This window comes from Meleagris gallopavo, chromosome 1 (genome assembly GCF_000146605.3).
Source record: "Meleagris gallopavo isolate NT-WF06-2002-E0010 breed Aviagen turkey brand Nicholas breeding stock chromosome 1, Turkey_5.1, whole genome shotgun sequence".
NCBI classification, from domain to species: Eukaryota; Metazoa; Chordata; class Aves; order Galliformes; family Phasianidae; genus Meleagris; species Meleagris gallopavo.
In genome coordinates this window covers 145,755,837-145,775,296 of record NC_015011.2, presented here as the reverse complement: position 1 = coordinate 145,775,296, position 19,460 = coordinate 145,755,837, and positions in this window count along the sequence as shown.

Sequence of the window (19,460 nt, the reverse complement as noted above, 5' to 3'; positions counted from 1 at the left end):
TCCTCTCTTCACTCATCAGGTCATAAACGAATTTAAAAGAAGAAAGGTTCCGTTGATTTTTGCCTTCCTGGTGTGACAGTGAGTCAGCATATTCTATGTGTTGGGCTGTGGAATTAGAACGTATACGAGTAGCTGAGGGTACGAAGTGTTCTGTGTTAATTTTGGAAAGAGATGTAAAGGAATTAAATCCTCTAACATTTTTGTGCATATTGGCTAAGGGAGTCATCCCTAGATTTTAAGACTCCTTAAGCTTTCTAGGAGATTGTCACTTAAATGTTGCTCACAAGGCATCCAGAGAGTGTCCTGACAATTACACAGTGTAGATAATCAGACATCATCATGTTGCATGGATTTCTTTCATTTAGCAGAGTAGGCATGCTGTTGCTGAGTAGATAAGCAGCAGTTAGCTTCCAAAAATAGATTGCCTGGTCTTTACATAATAGATGTCTCTGGCTCAGTTGCTCTACATGCTCTCAACGGTGTTTGTATTGGCATTATATGTAGAAAGATTCTCCAGTAATGCCAGTGTACAGCATGACTACTGACATACAGTTTTTTTCAATCTCATAGCAAATATCTATCTAAAAAAAACAGCTAAGGAAAAACAACTCAATTTAATATTTTGTTCTGTTTGATTTTTAAAAACCTGCTTGTAAGAATTCCTATAGTCTCCGTATTGATATTTCAGTTTACTTCTAAAGGTCTTAATAGGAATTAGAAAGCTGAGATTATTTTTCTGACTTTCTATTCTAATGTCATAAATCACCATTCTGTTTAGGGAAGAACAATTGCCACTGTAAACCTAAATTATTCCATAGGTAAACTACTGAAGACAATGTCTTAGATTTCATCTAAGAACATTCTGAGATCACCCTAGTGTTTCCCAGTGTTGTGGAGTTCAACATCATCTACACGGTTCATATTCTGAAAAATTGCTGAAATTTTGAAGGTTGGATTTTTATCTCATAAAGAATGAGACGTCAAGTAATAGCTTTATAATTTAATGCAAATTTATACACTGCAATCTGCCTCCATTGGAAATATGAAGTATGACTAAGTTTAGCAAATTAACTTCATAGAAACTTACAATGTTTGGTGCTGAGTTTTTTGCTAAATGGTAAGCAGGAAGGGTAAATGTCATGAAGTAACTCATTTGAGCTTCAAAAAGATAATAAGAGTTCTCATTAGCAAAGACAACCCTAAACAATATAAATCTTTCATAATAATTATGTTACGCAGTAGGATCATACAAAAAAGTCTTTAGACAAAAATAATCCATTTTAAGAAAACTGTGCATGAAAAGGTCTTAATAATAATACCTGTAATAGTATAGTATAGCAAAAGTAATAATAATCTGCCATTTAAAACATAATAGTCCTTTCAAAATACTTTGAAAGAGGAAAATATATAATTATTATTACACTTCATCTGAGAATAATGGTAGTTGTGTTCTTTGTTTTTGTTTTTTTCTTTTTTATATTAGTATAAATATGAAACAGCAAGCCTAGTAACTGAACACTCCCTATAGCAAGTAAGGAACTCATACTAAAAATCCTTTTGAGTTCTCAATATGTCTTTTCTGTTTCCTAGAAAAATTCTTTTAGTGTCAGATCTTATATGAGGAGGAAAAAGTGATGGTTAGGTTACTATTTTCAAATGTACTACTATTACAAAACAAGAAATCTGAAAGTATAACAGACATAGTCTTCCTGATATTTGTTAGTTGTTATGACAGAATTTGTCTCCCAAATACAGCCTTATATGAAGGAGGTTCTGAGAGCCTGTCTAGACAAGATCTAAGCATGTACAGATGAACACTGACATATAGAAAACAGAGAGAACATTCAGACCAGAGACAAATTTTATGCATTTTACGTAAGTAATATAAATAAGAAAAAAAACAAAGTAAAATTAAAAAAAAATTAAAAAATATTACATAAGTAATATCAAGGATATATATTACTTAAGTATGGCCAACGTGATTTAGATGCCATAGCTCACCCTTAGGTAATTAATACCTTATTTGATTCTAATTTCAAATCTTGTTTTGATCAGTGATTCAGTCATTTATTCAACAGAGTGTATTGTGATGCTCAGCACTGTAAAACCTAAAACGTCAATACCGAAATCTGAATTTGCAGTGTTGGTATCAGTAGCAAGATATAAGTATATACTGAATACAGGAAATTAGCAATCAAAGAAGGCAGAATGCTTCATGCTGGCAAGTTCTGTACAAAATGTGAATGTGAGAGATTCAGAAGATGAAGCACCTTCTTGAGGATTCTGGTCTTTCTTTTTTAAATAAAAGCATTATTAAATGCCTGCCTTTTCTTCTCCTTGTTTCAGGAGACTTGTGATGAAAACTGTAGATTTGAAACTGAAGATACCAATTTTTCCCATATTTGCACTTCTAATGGTAACTGTAAATTCTGCATAAATGGCACTTACTGTCATGGATACCTGACCTAATCTTTCAGAAGCCTAATCTCAATTGTCTTTTTCATTAAATGTCTTCCCTTTGCAAATTAGTGCATCTGCAGTTTTGAAAAGGTTACACCTTTTTGGCAGTGAGCCCACACCACAAGTGTTCTGATAGTTTTATTGCATACCAAATACTGTATTTTATACACTGTCATGATATAAGACATTTTAAAGTGATTTGAAAAGGGGAAGTTATTGCTTTTACAATTCTGACTCTTTCAAAGCCCACTATGTGATAGTTTCCTCTTTGTAATTGGATAGCTATTTTTACTGTTGTGCAATGTTCTTTCTTTCTACATGAGCATATGTGTAACAGATGTAGTCTCAGCTGTTGTCTAGGGACTTCCAGTGTTTAAATCATGATCCTCAACAATTTTAGTGGAAAAGGGCTAGGGCCATAGTTTGGGGCTAGAAGAGACTATCACTCTCCATGACTGGGCAACAAAAAAACAAAGATCATAACACGTTTACTAGATTAAGCACATTCCGTAGGTAGCAAACTCCACAAACTGAAGCATTTCTCAGTCAGATTTAAATTCTTTATAATTTCCTCAAATGAACTAACAGCTGACATAATTCTTCCTAAGTCGCTTCTTGTAATAAAATTACATCAATGTGGTGTATTCTTCTTTTTCCCATCTGTCTCATAAAGTGAGTACATTATTTTATCAGAATATATTCTAAATGGAATGCAATTTTGTTAAGAAAAGAAAACAAAAAATATTATTTTAGTAAAATCTGAAAAGACCATATCTATCCTCTGATACATGATTTTGCCACTCAACTAAACTAAAAAAAGACAGCAAGCTGTCCTGGAAGAATAGAATAATGTATATATATATATATATACACACACACACACACAAACACATATATACATACATAAATATATACATAAGCATATACATATTATATATACATATATATTATATACTTCAGAATTATATATATTATATACTTTTGAAGAGAGCATGTATAAAAACTGAGGGTGAAGACATGCAATCAGGTTATCATGGCTTAATGAGTTAGTGCTCATAATCAGAACACAGGTAATTGTCAGTGAGAAGAGGAGGACAACAAAGGAAATACTCTCACTCCCTAAATGCTGTAACAGAGTACACTCCTTGTGACATTGTTGTCAATTCAAAGCATGCTGTCTCCAAAAGTTTGCTTAGATAATACACTTGTAGGTGAAGTAGAGCAGTTAGAATGCAAAAGATAAAGAATGCTACAGTATCAATCTGACTCACCTGAAAAATAGTTACAGGCAATTAAGGAATGGATTTCATAAGCAAGACAATCAAATCACCTTAAAGACTTGGTTTAAACAGATTAAGCCAGCAATAACTGTGAGATGATGTGACAGACACAGTGAGACTGGACTGAAGTAAATTATTTTATGAAGCATATGGACTCCAGCAAAGGATATGAACAAAGATAATTGCTACAGGTCAGTTTAGGATGGTACCTGGAGAGCAAATTTAAAAACAGTAAAGAAATAAGTTTTGCTTTATGTGCTGGCACAAAGGAAATTAATTCTTGGGGGCGAGGAGGAGATTAAAAACAAAACAAAAAACACTTGTCTACCTTTGATTTTATCTGTGCCTTAGGAAATTAGAATTTCTGCGGAATTTGTATATGAATATTCTCTGCAGATCTTTCTGATTTATTAAGGCCATGCCCTGAAGCAAACTCTTTCCAAAAGCAAAATTGTGCACATCTGCTGGGGTTATAAAGGAGAAACTGTCTTCATTCAAAATCAGTATTGTCCTGAATATATTGTTATGGTTTTGGTTAGGATGGAGTTCATTTTCTTCATAGATGCAATGTTTTGGATTTGTTTTGAAAACAGTATTGTAACACACTGATTCTATTGTTGCTTGCTGAGCAGACTCAAGGACTTTTACACTTCTCATGTTGCCCTACCAGCAAAGAGGTTTGGGGTGCACAAAAAGATAAGAGAAGGCAGAACCAAGGCAGTTGATCTAAATTAGCCAAGAGCTTCTCTCATAATATATGGTGCCATGCTGAACTATAAAGCTCAGGGGGGGAAAGCTCTTGCATCCAGCTTCTGTTAAATTTTCCTTTTGCATAGATCTGATTATTGACATATTCAACAAATCACATGAAATTATTTTCATAATCCTCTTTAATAGCAGTCACCAAATTCCCTGATACGTCTTTTCTCTTGATGCATCTGAAGATACACATTATTCTGCAACAGAGCTGCTTCAATTGAAATTCATAAGCGCAAGCTTCTTGATAGATAAGATGACAAGAGTGGTTTTGAGGATAATTTTGTATATTTACTAACTTAATAAGCAGTAACACATTTCCTTATGTTACCTATTACTATATCCCTTTAATCACTGTACTTACACATTTGCTGGATAGCTTCACATCTGTACGTTTATATAAAAGGCTCGAGATCCCAGTCCCATAAAGGTTGTCACTGATAGACATAATATGATAAATAAACCAATTTTCCAAAATCTTTCATACTTTCAGAAGTCAAAAATATGATATCCACTCACACTATGAGCAAATTAACATTAATTTTTGTAACATTCAAATAAAACTTTTAACTTGTTAAAAAAATTATTTCAGAATTTAATCCCTGGTGCACAATTTGAGTAAACAGACCTAAAAACACATGAGATTGAATCTGATCTTTTAGAATGAACTGAAACTATGCTGAACAGCATGTGTCTGGGCTTAAAGTGAGTAATGTTTTAACTGAAGTAAATAAATAAATAAATAAATAAATGAATGAATAAATAAATAAATAAAATGAAAGTTTAAGTCAAAACTATTTGATAGTTGAATATTTTTTATGAGGTCATTCTGCTGATGGTGTTCCTAAGGAACTACCAATGTATCTTAAGGAACTGTATTATTCTATAGAATTGACAAGCTGTTAACAATTTCAAATTGCTAAAAGTTGCATAATTGCAATTACAAATAATTATCTCCTAGCTAAGCAGTAAACATTCTCAAACTCATATTCTCTCTCAGTAGTAAATATGATAATTTTTTTAAATATGTATTAGAGAAAGTACAAAAGTATTTTAAAGGCCATTTCATTAGAATAATATGAAGAAAAGTTTACAAGATTTGTGTTACAGCAACTAATGATGAATTGGGATTTATTTAAAAAAAAAAAAACAACAACAGAAAACAACAACAACAACAATAAAATCATTGCTCCACACAGATTGCCATCAGATAAGTAACCTGTAAAGCTGTAAGCAGTATAAACCTTATATAACTTAGGAAACTACAGTGTTCCTTAAGTGATACTTAAAAACCTTTAACCAGCACTCAAGAATCTACTTTAAATATGTAATCCCATACCATTTAGTTGTTGTGGGTTTTTTTTGTTTGTTTGTTTGGTTGGTTGGTTGGTTGGTTTTTTTCTTCCTGAAGCAATGAATGTAGGAATTTCCAGTGGTAATTTGTTGTAAAATAAAAGAAGTAATTAGAAGATGCCCCATATTTCAATAAATAATACCATTCAACTGTTGCAATGCAAAGCCAAAGTTAAAGCTAAATTTTGAGTTGCTGCCAGAAAAGGCAAAGAACTTAAATTTCTGATAGTAATGCATAATATATACTGCACAAGAAAAAATCCTGGTATTACTTATTTTTTATTCAGTAATGCTATGATTGAGAATTTTATTCATCTAGAGGGTAAGAGAGTATGGGGAAAATTAAGAAAGCAGTTCAGTTGCATATTCTAAGCACATCCATTTAAGAGTCTAAGTATGGACATCTACGTATGACTGAAGTATTCAACATCTGCATAAAGCAAAGTATTTTAGAGGCCATAAACATTCCACTAATCTACAGAGAACAGGTATGTGATTTAATATGCAGGAGACGTGCATTCATGTTTACTTATTGCTAGAAATTCAGTGAATGTGCTAGGACATCTCACAAAGCATTAGACACCAGCGTTTGGACAATCAAAGCATAGCAATAGTTTGGATAGCTAGAACTGCTATTCATCTGAGGAACTAACTCAATTCAGAATGAAGTAGTCCTTCACTCAATTCTGTTCAGTTATCTATGATAGAAGGTCTATTTTAATTCAAAGAATCTGTGTGACCTTGAGTCAATCTCACAGAGAAAATTGTTGCTATTATATGAAAAATTAATAGTGATTTAAAACCGTGAAAGAGAAGTAAAACCGCAGACAAATGTATAATTAATGAGATATAGACAGTTAGCAGCTTGAAGATTCAAGAGGAACAATACAGACGTCTAGATTGTACCCAGTCCTCTCAAAATGGGAGATAATCAGAAAACAACTCAGCAAAATTTTGGGCTATCCCAGTCCAAAATGAGACAAAGCATATTCTTTTCTACTCAACTGACTGCTGAACATACTATTGAGATAATTAGTAGCTTGTTAAACTAAGTAATATTCTATGTGCATTTATTAATAAATGATTATTTTGTGCTCTCGAATTCTGTATAACCTACTTGCATAGCTTCTCTGAACGTGATAGGCTTCTCCCAAAATATGACTTAGATAGAGAAAATTAAAGCAGGAAACTTTGAGAAGTCAAGAGGCATATTACCACATCCCTTTGAAATGTGTGAAATATATATATATACGTAAATAAAAATCAAGGATTATTCTTCTTCCTCTATGAGATTCACCAGGCAGATACTAGTCACGCTTCAAATTATGCCCTAATAAACAACCCTCACCACTACCTGGTGTACTCTAAGACAGAACAGAAAATAAATATCTACAGATTGAAATACATAAGATTGAAGTTTAATGCTTGAGTCTTTCTCTCCAAACAGGCACTACTATCATTAGTTTTGCAGTCAGGCTTTCCTCCATTCAGCCGGAATCAGAATAATTTAGATGTAATACACATTTAGCACAGCATGTAAAATTAACTGCTGTAGCAATATTTTCAGTATTCCAATTAGATAAAACTGTAGTCATAACAATCTGTTTGGATCTAAAGTGGCTTTGTTATGCTTTAATTGTTTTTGCTCAGTCTGTACTGCAAATGACAAAAATCCTAACAATATCAAAAGATCCTGTCACATATACATGTTAAAAAGCAGGCTGAAGGAAAGAAACCATCCACGTAGTGAAAGAGAGATGTAAAGATGTTTTTTCTGTTTTTTTTTTTCTTTGTTTGTTTGTTTGTTTTTAAATTAGTATCAGTAGGATAAGTAAAGTAGCTAGAGAAGTCACATTAAAAAGCGTTATTTATGTTTTCCTTTATGACCATACACATCATCTTTCAAAATTCCATAGTCAAGATATGAAGAACATATAATGAACAAGTGCTTAGCTTCTGGAAAAAGTAATCCTCCAGCCTAAGCATAGTATTGCATTTCTATTTAAGACCAATACTTCTGGGGACCTTCAAAAAGATTAGATTACCAACAAATACCACTTTAGAAAGGAAAATATTTCATATCACTCAATACAGAAAATATTTCCTATTATTCCATATTAGCTCTAGTCTAGTAAAATGGAACAGAACAATACGATGTTAAAGCTGTTGGGAAAATTTCTACTCAAAAAAGCTCGCTTAATTATCTTTATCCCAGAAAGAGTCAGAGGAGTCTTTAGCTTTCTTTATTCAAATAGTGTAGAACCCATGGGGGCAGCCCCTCTCTCAGGATCTCTCAACCCCTCAAAGGTCACAGTCTTGTTTTTATCCATACTTCCTGGCCACATTGTCTCTCCTCCTTTCCTCATTTGCTGAAGAAATAGGAGGTTACAGGCTTCCTGATCTTACTAATACACACTACCCCTTATATATAACCTCCTTTGTATCATGTATCACATGTGTAATTAACTTCATGATTCCCTAAGAGGAGAAGTGAAGATGTTTTCTAATCACCTATAAAGGCTTCTACTATTTTACTGTTTTATCAGTAGCATATTCTGTCATGTCCTTAAATAATTTTCACTTTTGCACAGTCTTTGGATAAGAAGATTTTTTTCCCCCCTCATTTTTACTATCATTAACAATAAGATAATTCTGGATTTTTAATATCTCTAGTATATGATATTCAAAATTAATTGAGATCCTTAAATTATTAAAAGACTGCATTGTCTAATTCTACTGATAATTCATTTTGTGAACTTTCATTTATGCAAGTACTAATTTTCATTTAACTTTTCCTGTAAAAATCTTGCAGTATTCATGAGTGGAGACAAAATGATGTTTAAGAAGATAAAACTTTCAACAAAAATGTTCTGTAGAAAATTCCAGAGTTTGCAAAAAAAAAGTTAACTTTCATTACTATTTGGTGTTTCAAGCGTTTTGTCCTTCATTGGAAGATAAAACTACCACAGGTTGCCCAGAAATGTTACGGAGACTCCGTGCATGAATATATACAAAAGCTGTCTCGGTGGTCCTGGGTAAGTGGTTTTACATAATCCTACTTGGGTAGAATCACAGAATTGCAGAGGTTGGAAGAGACTTTGCCTCACCTCTGTGCCTGGGAAGATCATGCAGCAGATCCTCCTAGAAGCTATGTTAAGGTACATACGAGATGATTCAAGACAGCCAGCATGGCTTTACCAAGGGCAGATCATGCCTGACCAATCTGGTGGCCTTCTCTGATGGAGTGACGGCTTCGGTGGAAGGGGGAAGGGCAGTGGATGTCATCTTCCTGGACATCTGCAAGGCTTTTAACATGGTCCCTCAACACATCTTGGCTGAACATGAGCCGACAGTGTGCCCAGGTGGCCAAGAAAGCCAATGGCATCCTGGCTTGCATCAGAAACAGTGTTGCCAGCAGCAGCAGAGAAGTGATTGTTCCCCTGTACTCAGCACTAGTGAGACCGCACCTTGAGTACTGTGTCCAGTTTTGGGCCCCTCACTGCAAGAAAGACATTCAGGCCCTGGAATGTGTTCAAAGGAGGGCAACAAAGCTAGTGAGGGGTCTGGAACACAGGCCATATAAGGAGAGGCTGAAGGAGCTGGGAATGTTCAGCCTGGAGAAGAGGAGGCTGAGGGGAGACCTCATTGCTCTCTATAACTTCCTGAAGGGAGGTTGTAGTGAGCTGGGAGTCGGCCTCTTCTCTCTTGTCATTAGTGATAGAACCAGAGGGAATGGTTTCAAGCTATGGCAGGGGAGATTCAAGCTGGACATTAGGAAGTATTACTTTTCAGAAAGGGTGGTCAGGCACTGGAATGGATTGCCCAGGGAGGTGGTGTAGTCGCCAACCCTGGAGGTGTTCAAGGAAAGACTGGATGCTGTGTTGAGGGACGTGGTTTAGTGGGAGCTACTGGTAATAGGTGAACGGTTGGACTGGCTGATCTTTTAGGTCTTTTCCAACCTTGGTGATTCTATGATTCTATGATTCTATGATCTTTACACCTACTGGAGAGGTGTGGATTTCAACAATGGATGTTCAGTGGATTAGGAATTGGTTGGCTGAATGCAGCCAAAGGGCTGTGGTCAATGGTTCTGTGTCAGAGTGGAGGCTGATCACAACAGTGTTCCACAGGGGTCAGTCTTGGGACTGCTGCTCTTCAACATCTTCATCAGTGACATAGACAATGGCAGATGACACCAAGCTGAGCAGTATGGTCGATACATTGGAAGGAAGGGAAGCCATCCAGAGGGACCTGGACAGGATGAAGAAGTGGGCCCACGTGAACCTAAGGAGGTTCAATAAGGCCAAGTGCAGGGTGCTGCATTTTGGTTGGGACAACCCCAGGTATTTATACAAACTGGGAGATGATTGCCTTGAGAGCAGCCCTGCAGAGAAGGGCTTGGGGGTTCTGATGGACAAGAAGCTGGACATGAGCCAGCAGTGTGCTCTTGCAGCCCAGAAGGCCAACTGTGTTCTGGGCTGCATTAAAAAAGGGGTGGCCAGCAGGGAGAGGGAGGTGATTATCCTCCTCTACTTGGCTCTTGTGAGGCCCCATCTGGAGTAGTGCATCCAGGCCTGGGGCCCTCAGTACAGGAAGGACGTGGAGCTCTTGGAAGAAGAAGGCCATAAGATGATCAGAGGGCTGGAGCACCTCTCCTATGAGGAAAGGTTGAGGGAACTGGGATTGTTTAGCTTGGAGAAGAGAAGGCTCCGAGGAGACCTCATTGCGGCCTTCCAGGGAGCATATAAACAGGAGGGGGAAAGGCTGTTTATGAGGGTGAATAGCGATAGGACAAGGGAAAATAGTTCTAAACTGAGACAGGTTAGATATTAGGAGGAAGTTTTTCACAGAGGTTGTTGATGCACTGGAACATGTTACCCAAGGACGTTGTGGATGTCCCATCCTTGGAAGTACTCAAGGCCAGGCTGGATGTGGCTCTGGGCAGCCTGGTCTAGTGGTTGGCAACCCTGCACATAGCAGGGGGGTTGAAACTTGATTATCTGGCCATTCTAAGATTCTGTGATTGTATAATTAGAATTGAAGCTAGTATCACAGAATCACAGAATCACAGTAATGCCAAGATTGGATAAGACCTACAAGATCATCCAGTCCAACCATCCATCTGTCACCAATAGTTGTCACAAATAGTAAATCAAATAAATGAGGGAGAGAATGCCCAAAAGCTGAACACCTTGCTCTAATACTGTAGGCCAGAAAGATAGGAAGAACACGCCACAGAGACAAGCAGAAAAAAGGAAGTCATATGACTCCCAGTCAGTTTTATCTTTCCCTCTGAATGGAAAACGGAAACAGAATAATGAAGTCTTCTGGGAGCTGTTTTTCTTCTTCTCTTCTGAAAATGGTAAACAGAACTATCAACAATCCATGGGACTGCTGTATTAACTCTTTAACTCCCAGTGCACAACATGTTATGATGTGGAATACTGATAATAAAAATCATGAAACCATGACTTCTGTGGACAGAATTTATTTATTTCATCCTTATTTAAGTGTTTAATGTGATATAGCCTTAAGCAACATGAGAGTATCACAAGGGAGGCATACTGCCTGTATTTTATTTTATTTTTTTAATTTGAATGGGAACGTTTCTGGGATACATCTGCATTCCAACTAAGCTATTAAGCATCCCTGCCACTGAGTTCATTCCCCCCCCCCCCCCTCCCAAGTTTTATTAGTCTTGTATTGAGTGGTCCAGGAAACAAACAAACAAACAAACAAACAAACAAAAATTTTAGGAACTGTTCTGACAGGGGTATCAAAATACTCAATGTACTGTTATAGTACATACATGTGTATTATTGCTGTGGTTTAACCTGGCAGGCAGTTAAACACCACACATCTGTTTTCATTGCACTATAACGGGGAAGACAACTGAAAATTGCAAGAACACACGCTGAGATAAAGTTTAGCAAGAAAGAATAAAAATAAAAATGAAAAAGAAAGGAAAGGAAAATTATTAAAAGGGAAAGGAAAAGGAAAGCCTACAAAATAAATACCAACAAAACGAATAAACAAAAGTAGTGGTGCATAGCTCAGTTTCTCACCACAAGCTAACCAGCTCTCAGCCAGTCCTTCAGCAACCATGGAATCTGAAGCTCCCACTGTTGTATTGTTGAGCACAACACTATATGGTGTGTAATATTAGTTTGCCTAGTTTGGGTTACCTGTCCTGATTCTGCCCCCTCCAAAGCTCCTTGTGCTCTACCCCCAGTTCCTCGCTGGCAGGTCAGCACAAGAAGTTGAAAAGTCAACTCAGTATAAGCGCTGCTCAGCAACAACTAAAATGTAGGTGTGTTATCAACATTATTATCATCCTAAATGCAAAACCTAGCAACAGATCATCTACTAGGGAGAAAATTGAATCTATTTCAGCCAAAAGTAGGGCACTTTACACTGATGTATATTAATGGAACAACCTTCACATTAGGGGAGAATAAACTAACTTGATTCTGGAACATGTTACTAAAAAATTACTTTTAGTACCAATTATTTCTGTATGGTACAACTGGGATGCCATAAGTTGCTGAACGTATGTGTTAAAAATAAAGCTAGTATTTAAATATAATTTAATTCCTAGTAACTGTAGTGCATTAAGAGGATGCTTTAATAGCCTTAACTGTTCCTAGCTTATCATACTTTTTACCATGTAGCTTGCAATTTTGTTTCTACTGATACCCATTTGCTTTACAATGCAAAGCAGTGTTATTAAAGGCTAACTGTATGCTTAGGATAAGACAAAGGAAATCTGATATACGATGAATGCTTAGTTTGTAAAATGAATATAAATGTGATGGTTAACCTTGGCTAAAGGCCAAAAGCCCATCCATTCACACCCCTAATCCTCCATGAGATAGGGAGATAAATTTGGATGAGAAGACTAATGTATTAAGACAAAGTCAGGGAGATTGTTTACTGGCTATGCTAGTGAGCAAAACCGACACAAATTTGGGAAAACTAAATTCCACAAGCTGCAGGGAAATCTCTTCTCTGGCACTTGGAACACATCTTCCCTCTTGTTCTCAGCTGACCTCAGTATCTGCAGAGTTGTTCCTCATACTTTGTAACTTTCCCAGGCAACATTTAACTCTTTCTTAAGCATGTTTCTCTGAGGTGGCAGAATCTTGACTGGTGAACTCAGTCTAGTCATGTGGTAAAGCCTAGAATCTGGCTGGAATTATGTGTGTCCACCAGCTGCAGCACCTTGGCACTGACACCCAATACAAGGCCTAGTGGTGTATCTTAAATAAATGCATTTTCTCCTTTTGCACAGAATTTATAACTTGTATTCACTTGGCTGTTAAAAATAACTTCTTCACTTTTGCTAATTTTAACCTAGTAATCTTTCAGTTTACTAAGAGTAAGCTTTTTACTAATAACTACTTACAGATTAGTCATGATATCAGTATTTAGTAGAAAATACATATTTAAAATTAAAAAAAAACAAATAAAAATCTTGTAAATCAATATTAATTTTTTTAGTACTACAGTGTAAGATATATTCTGAAGCAAAAAAACTTTTCAACAGAAATATTCAAGTTCATTCAGAAAATGGCAGAAAATACTATCTGAGAGTTGGCAGAAATTGTTATGTTCCAAGGTTACTTTGGAAGTATTTATTTCCTATTTGATGATGTTGGCCCCAGTGTCATCAGTGGATGCTGGTGGTATGGCAGTAGAGGCTGAACTTTCCCACCAATATTCCATTCCATTTTCTTATTATGCAATAAGTGGCAACAGGGGAAAAAAATGACAATAAGGCATCCAGCACGGGCAAGTGTATGAAGCAAAGGTGTAATCGAATTCCTCCATGTGGAAAACATTTCACCTGTTGACATTCATCCACTCTTGCTGAATGTTTATTGAGATCTAACATAGGATGTTAGTGCAGTGAGGTGGTGGGTGACGCATTTCAGTGGTGGCAACAGCAATATGGAAGAGAAGTCACATTCCAGATGGCCATGCACAGCTGCCACATCACAAAATGAGAACTGTCTCAATCATCTTATCCACATAAATCAGCAGATTATGACCAGGGAACTGTTTGCAGAGCTGTATATTGGCTTAAATTGTCTGGAAATAATGGCGACACTGAAATATTGCAAAATTTGCACCAGGGAAGTCCCATGAATGCTCACACAGGAATAGAAAGAACATTGTATTCAAGTTTGTTAGGACTTATTGAACCTATATGAGGCTGAAGGTGACAGTTTTCTGGATCACTTAATCACCAGTAATGATATATCAGATTTTTATTAGCGCAGCATGCAGGCCCTTATTCATTGCTGGTGAGAATGTATAGGTTATAGTGATGTTTATGTTGGAAAAGAGAGTTTTGTAACTGAAAACTTGCTCTATCAAATAATGTTATTGTGCTCTTTGCATATATTGTAGTTTCCACTGAAATAAAATAAGAAGATATTACATTTAAAAGTGGCCAACTATAAACTATGTTCACTAAAACTGATATAGAAATTTTGCATTCTACAGCAGAAATATTCACTAGAAGAAAAATCTAATCACATCCAGTGACAGAGAGAAGAGAACCTTTGTATTTAATAAAGCAGAATATTTATGCTTTATTCTGATTTCCTGATTAAATTATTAAGCAAATAATTATATATTATATAGTGTTCACTTTTTATGCCATATCCCTGAAAAATACAAACATTGGTTCAATTAATTCAGTTACAGTAACATAATGTTAATATTTTACTAGAAGAGTGAACAAAAAAGATGACACTACCTTTCTCTAACTGTGGAGTAACCACCACTCAGCTACAGTCTAACACATTTCTAACTCTTGACTTCTTCTGGAAAATGTTTTGAAAAAATGATGCAGAGGCACATAAACACACATAAGTGTGACACATAAACTTCTTAGTATTCTTATCTCAATCTCTGCTTCACCCTGTCAAAGTTCTTTGCTCTTTTCCTAATTCTTCTTTGTGTTGTTTTGCTCCATTGGAGTATTTTTCTCTGTCTGCATCTGACCTTTTTTCTTTAGAGTAGTTCGGATATGGCTTCTTATCATGATTGTAGAATCACCAAAGTTGGAAAAGATATCTAAGATCATCCAGTCCAACTGTACACTTATCATCAACATTTCTCACTAAACCATGTCCCTCAGTATAACACCTAAACATTTCCAGAACACCACCACCGCCCTAGACAGCCTGTTCCAGCACCTGACCACCCTCTTGGAAAAGAGATAAGCACCTAACTTTACATCTATATCTTTAAAGCAGTCTATTTAGTCGCAGACTGGAAAATGACTTCATTTTCACTGCAAACTCATGAATTTATGTTGAAGGTTTATATTATCAACGGTAAAATACAAGAGATACTTTGACCACTCACATTTCACACTTTCAGGAGTTTTAGATAGCTTTCTTGCCTCTAGTAAGTGAAGTAGCCTCAAGTAACTGAAAGCAAATTGTCAGATTTTAGCCAGAAATTCATCCTTTGTATATCTAAGCTATTAGTAGTATTCCAGAAAAGCTATACCAGGGGTTTTGATTCATCAAACTGTGAGCACAATATCCCACACCATTATAAAGAAATGACAGTTATAGAAGCATAGTAACTGAGAAATACTTGCTGCATTCCTTAGTTTCTCTTCTTAAGAGGAAATATATATATATATATTTTTTTTTTTTTAAACGAGAAATTTATGATGTGTATTGACTACATTTACATGTCAATCAGAAAGGTATTTTTATATACTGTTTCATTATCCAACACTGGTAATAAAACCAGCACTTTTATGCTGTTTTTATCAACTTGTTTAGAACAAAGGAAGAGCTATATGTTTGCTATGGTGCTTTAAATATCTTACAAAATTTTTAAATAACTGTCTTCTCATTGGCATGATTCATAGTGATAGAAGGGGATGCTTAATGTTTGCACATAATCACAGTTCCTATGGGTAATGTCTACTGATGATCACGATGATACAGATTTGTGTATATCGAATGAAAGCAGACTTGGTAGCTGAATAAATTGAGAGTATGTGCTAGAGGCATGAATTCTAGATCCACTGTAATTGTTCCTGCAGTGTGCTGGAATGAAAATAAAATAGATTTAATAGAGTTTTCCTCAATTAATAATATCAGTATACAATGCTGAGAACATTTAGTAATGCCAGTAGAACAACAGAAAATAGATTTGTCAAACATAAATGGAAGAACCTTAACAGGCTTAAATACAAATGCATGTAACACAGCTGGAGACTGCTCATTTTGTAACCTGTGTTTCTCAACATTTCCTTAAACCACTAGAGCAAAAAGAATCTTTCCCCAGGGATAATATTTGAGCAGTACTTCTAAATGACATGCTGTCACGTATGTCAAGATTTCCCATGGCTTAAATGTGCCATAGGCTCAATAGCAGTTATCACTACTGTCACTGACGTAATAATCACTTGGAAAAACATTTAATAATTTCTTTGCTGCATCTCTATTTGTAGGGTTTATTTTACTGAGAAACGAAGAAGACTCCCTTTTAATCATACCCCAAATTGTTAAGTTTACTGGTGTCTTTACCAGAAATGGCAGAATGAACATTTTTCAGAAAAGACAAAGTAAGTATTCTATACGCTTTTCTTTACTGGAACATACTGTTATCGTAGAACTTTTCATCACTTTAAACATTACTTCTGTCACCATTACAATAAATAGCAAATGATCATGTTTTATTTTCAAAATGTTCCATATTCCTATTGTTATATCTAATGCTAGATGTCATAATGTATTCGAGTCATGGAATCACAGAATGGTTTGGTTTGGGAAGGACCTTAAAGATCATCCATTTCCAATCCCCTACCATGAGAGGAAAATATTCAACTTCAATTCAAGAAGAGGTTGCCAAAGAGATGTCTAAAGTTGTGTTGAACATTTCCAGGGATGGAGATGTCACCAGCTTCCTAGCAAAGATTTTATTTTTTAATATCTAACCTAAATCTACACTCTTTCAATATGAAAACATTATTCCTTGTATTTTCACAATATACATTTCTAAAATGTCTGTCTCCATCTTTCTTACAAGAACCTTCTAAGTATCAAAAAGCTACACTGAAGTCTTCCTGGAGCTTTCTCATCTCCAGACTAAAAAATTCCAGTTCCCTCAGCCTTCTTGATCATTTCTGTGGCCCAGTTTTATGTTTTGATGAGATCTGTTACTGAATTCTCATTTGTAATGCACATGGTTTGATGTTATAGTTATATAGATATATCATTCTGCATTTTAAGTCACCATAAATACAAATTTTCAAATGTAAGCTAGGTCTAATTACTTGGACAGAGTAAGTAACTCATCTAAAATTATCTATGCAGTATGAATGGAATATTAAAAAAAAAAAACTGTCTATGAAACAGCAGAAAAAAATAAGCAATGTTTTAAACAGGAATAATTTGTACACAATGATATCTGTTGTCTCATTTGACATTGTCTCCTTTCACAATTATTCTGATTGTAACTCCTATCATGTGTAATATGTGATGATGTTTCTGTGTACAGCTTGTTCAAAATTCTCTCATATATAATGTAGGATGTCAAAGAGAGTGCATGAGCAGCAAGCTTGCAACTTCAGAAGAGAAGACTTTGAACTCTTCAAGGAACTGCTTGGCAGGGTGACATGGAATAAAGCCTGGGAGAGAAGAGGGGCCCAAGAAAGCTGGTCAGCATTCAAAAAACATCTCCTCCAAAAACAGAAACTGTGCATTCTGAGAAAAAGTAAGGTAGGCAAGAATACCAGGACGCTTTTGTGGATGAACAGATTGCTCCTGGACTTATTTAAGGACAAAAAGAAAGTTCATAGGGAGTAGAAGCAGGAACAGGTTACCTGGGAGGACTATAGAGAAGTTGTTCAAGCAGCCAGAGATCAGGTTAGGAAAGCTAATAGATAGAATTCATTCTAGTCAGGAACATAAAGGGGAACAAGAAGAAATTCTACATGCATATCAGTGATAAAAGGAAAGCAAAGGAAGATATGTGTCCTCTCCAGAAGGAAACTGGAGACCTGGTCACAAGGGATATGAAGAAAGCTATAGTGCTCAATGACTTCTTTTCCTCAGTCTTTACCGGCAAGAGCTCTAGTCACACTGTCCAAGCTGCAGAAAGAAATAGTAAGAACTTGGAGAAGGTAGATTTACCTGCTGTAAGTGAAGATGAGGTTCAAGGCCATCTAAAGAACCTGAAAGTTCACAAGTTCATGGGATCTGAAGAGATATATGCATAAGTTCTGAGGGAACTGATACATGAAGTTGACAAGACACTATCCAGATTTGAAAGGTCATGTGAGCCCCTTACTAAGTGAGGGGGGGGTCCTCGTAACGGGGGATGCTGAGAAGGCAGAGATACTGAATGCCTTCTTTACTTCCGTCTTCAGTGAAAAGGCTCTTCCGCAGGAATCCCACACCCTGGAGGTTAGTGAGAGGGTCTGGGGAATGGGAGACTTCTCTTTAGTCAGGAAAGAGGACGTGCGTGAGCGCCTAGGCAGTACTAAGATCCACAAGTCCATGGGACCTGATGGGGTGCATCCACGTGTGCTGAGGGAGCTGGCGGAGGTCATTGCCGAACCGCTCTCCATCATTTTTGAGAGGTCTTGGACAACAGGGGAGGTCCCTGAAGACTGGAGGATAGCCAATGTCACTCCGGTCTTCAAAAAGGGCAAGAAGGAAGACCTGGGTAATTATAGGCCTGTCAGCCTCACCTCCGTCCCTGGAAAGGTGATGGAACAGCTTGTGCTGGATACCATCTCCAGCCAACGGGGAGAAAAGGAGGTTATCAGGAGTAGTCAACCATGGGTTCACCAAGGGGAGGTCGTGCTCGACCAACTTGGTGGCCTTCTATGATGCTGTCACATGCTGGGTGGATGGGGGAAGAGCGGTAGATGTAATCTACCTTGATTTTAGAAAGGCCTTTGATACTGTCTCCCACGACATCCTTATAACAAAGCTGAGGAAGAGTGGGATAGATGAGTGGACAGTGAGGTGGGTTGAGAACTGGCTGACTGGCAGAGCGCAGAGGGTCGTCGTTGGTGATGCAGAGTCTGGCTGGAGACCTGTAAGCAGTGGTGTCCCCCAGGGGTCTGTGCTGGGTCTGGTCTTGTTCAACATCTTCATCAATGACCTTGATGAGGGGATAGTGGCAACCCTCAGCAAGTTTGCTGATGATACGAAGTTGTGAGGATTGGCTGACATGCCTGAAGGCTGTGCTGCCATTCAGCGAGACCTGGACAGGCTGGAGAGCTGGGCAGTAAGAAACCGGATGAGGTTCAACACAAGCAAGTGTAGGGTCTTACACCTAGGGAGGAATAATTGCATGCACCAATACAGGCTGCGGGATGAGCTGCTGGAGAGGAGCTCTGCAGAGAGGGACCTGGGCGTCCTGGTGGACGACAGGTTGGCCATGAGCCAGCAGTGTGCCCTCGTGGCCAAGAAGGCCAATGGCATTCTGGGGTGCCTTAAGAAGAGCGTGTCCAGCAGGTCGAGGGAGGTGATCCTCCCCCTCTACTCTGCCCTGGAAAGGCCTCATCTGGAGTACTGTGTCCAGTTCTGGGCTCCCCAGTACAAAAAAGACAGGGATCTCTTG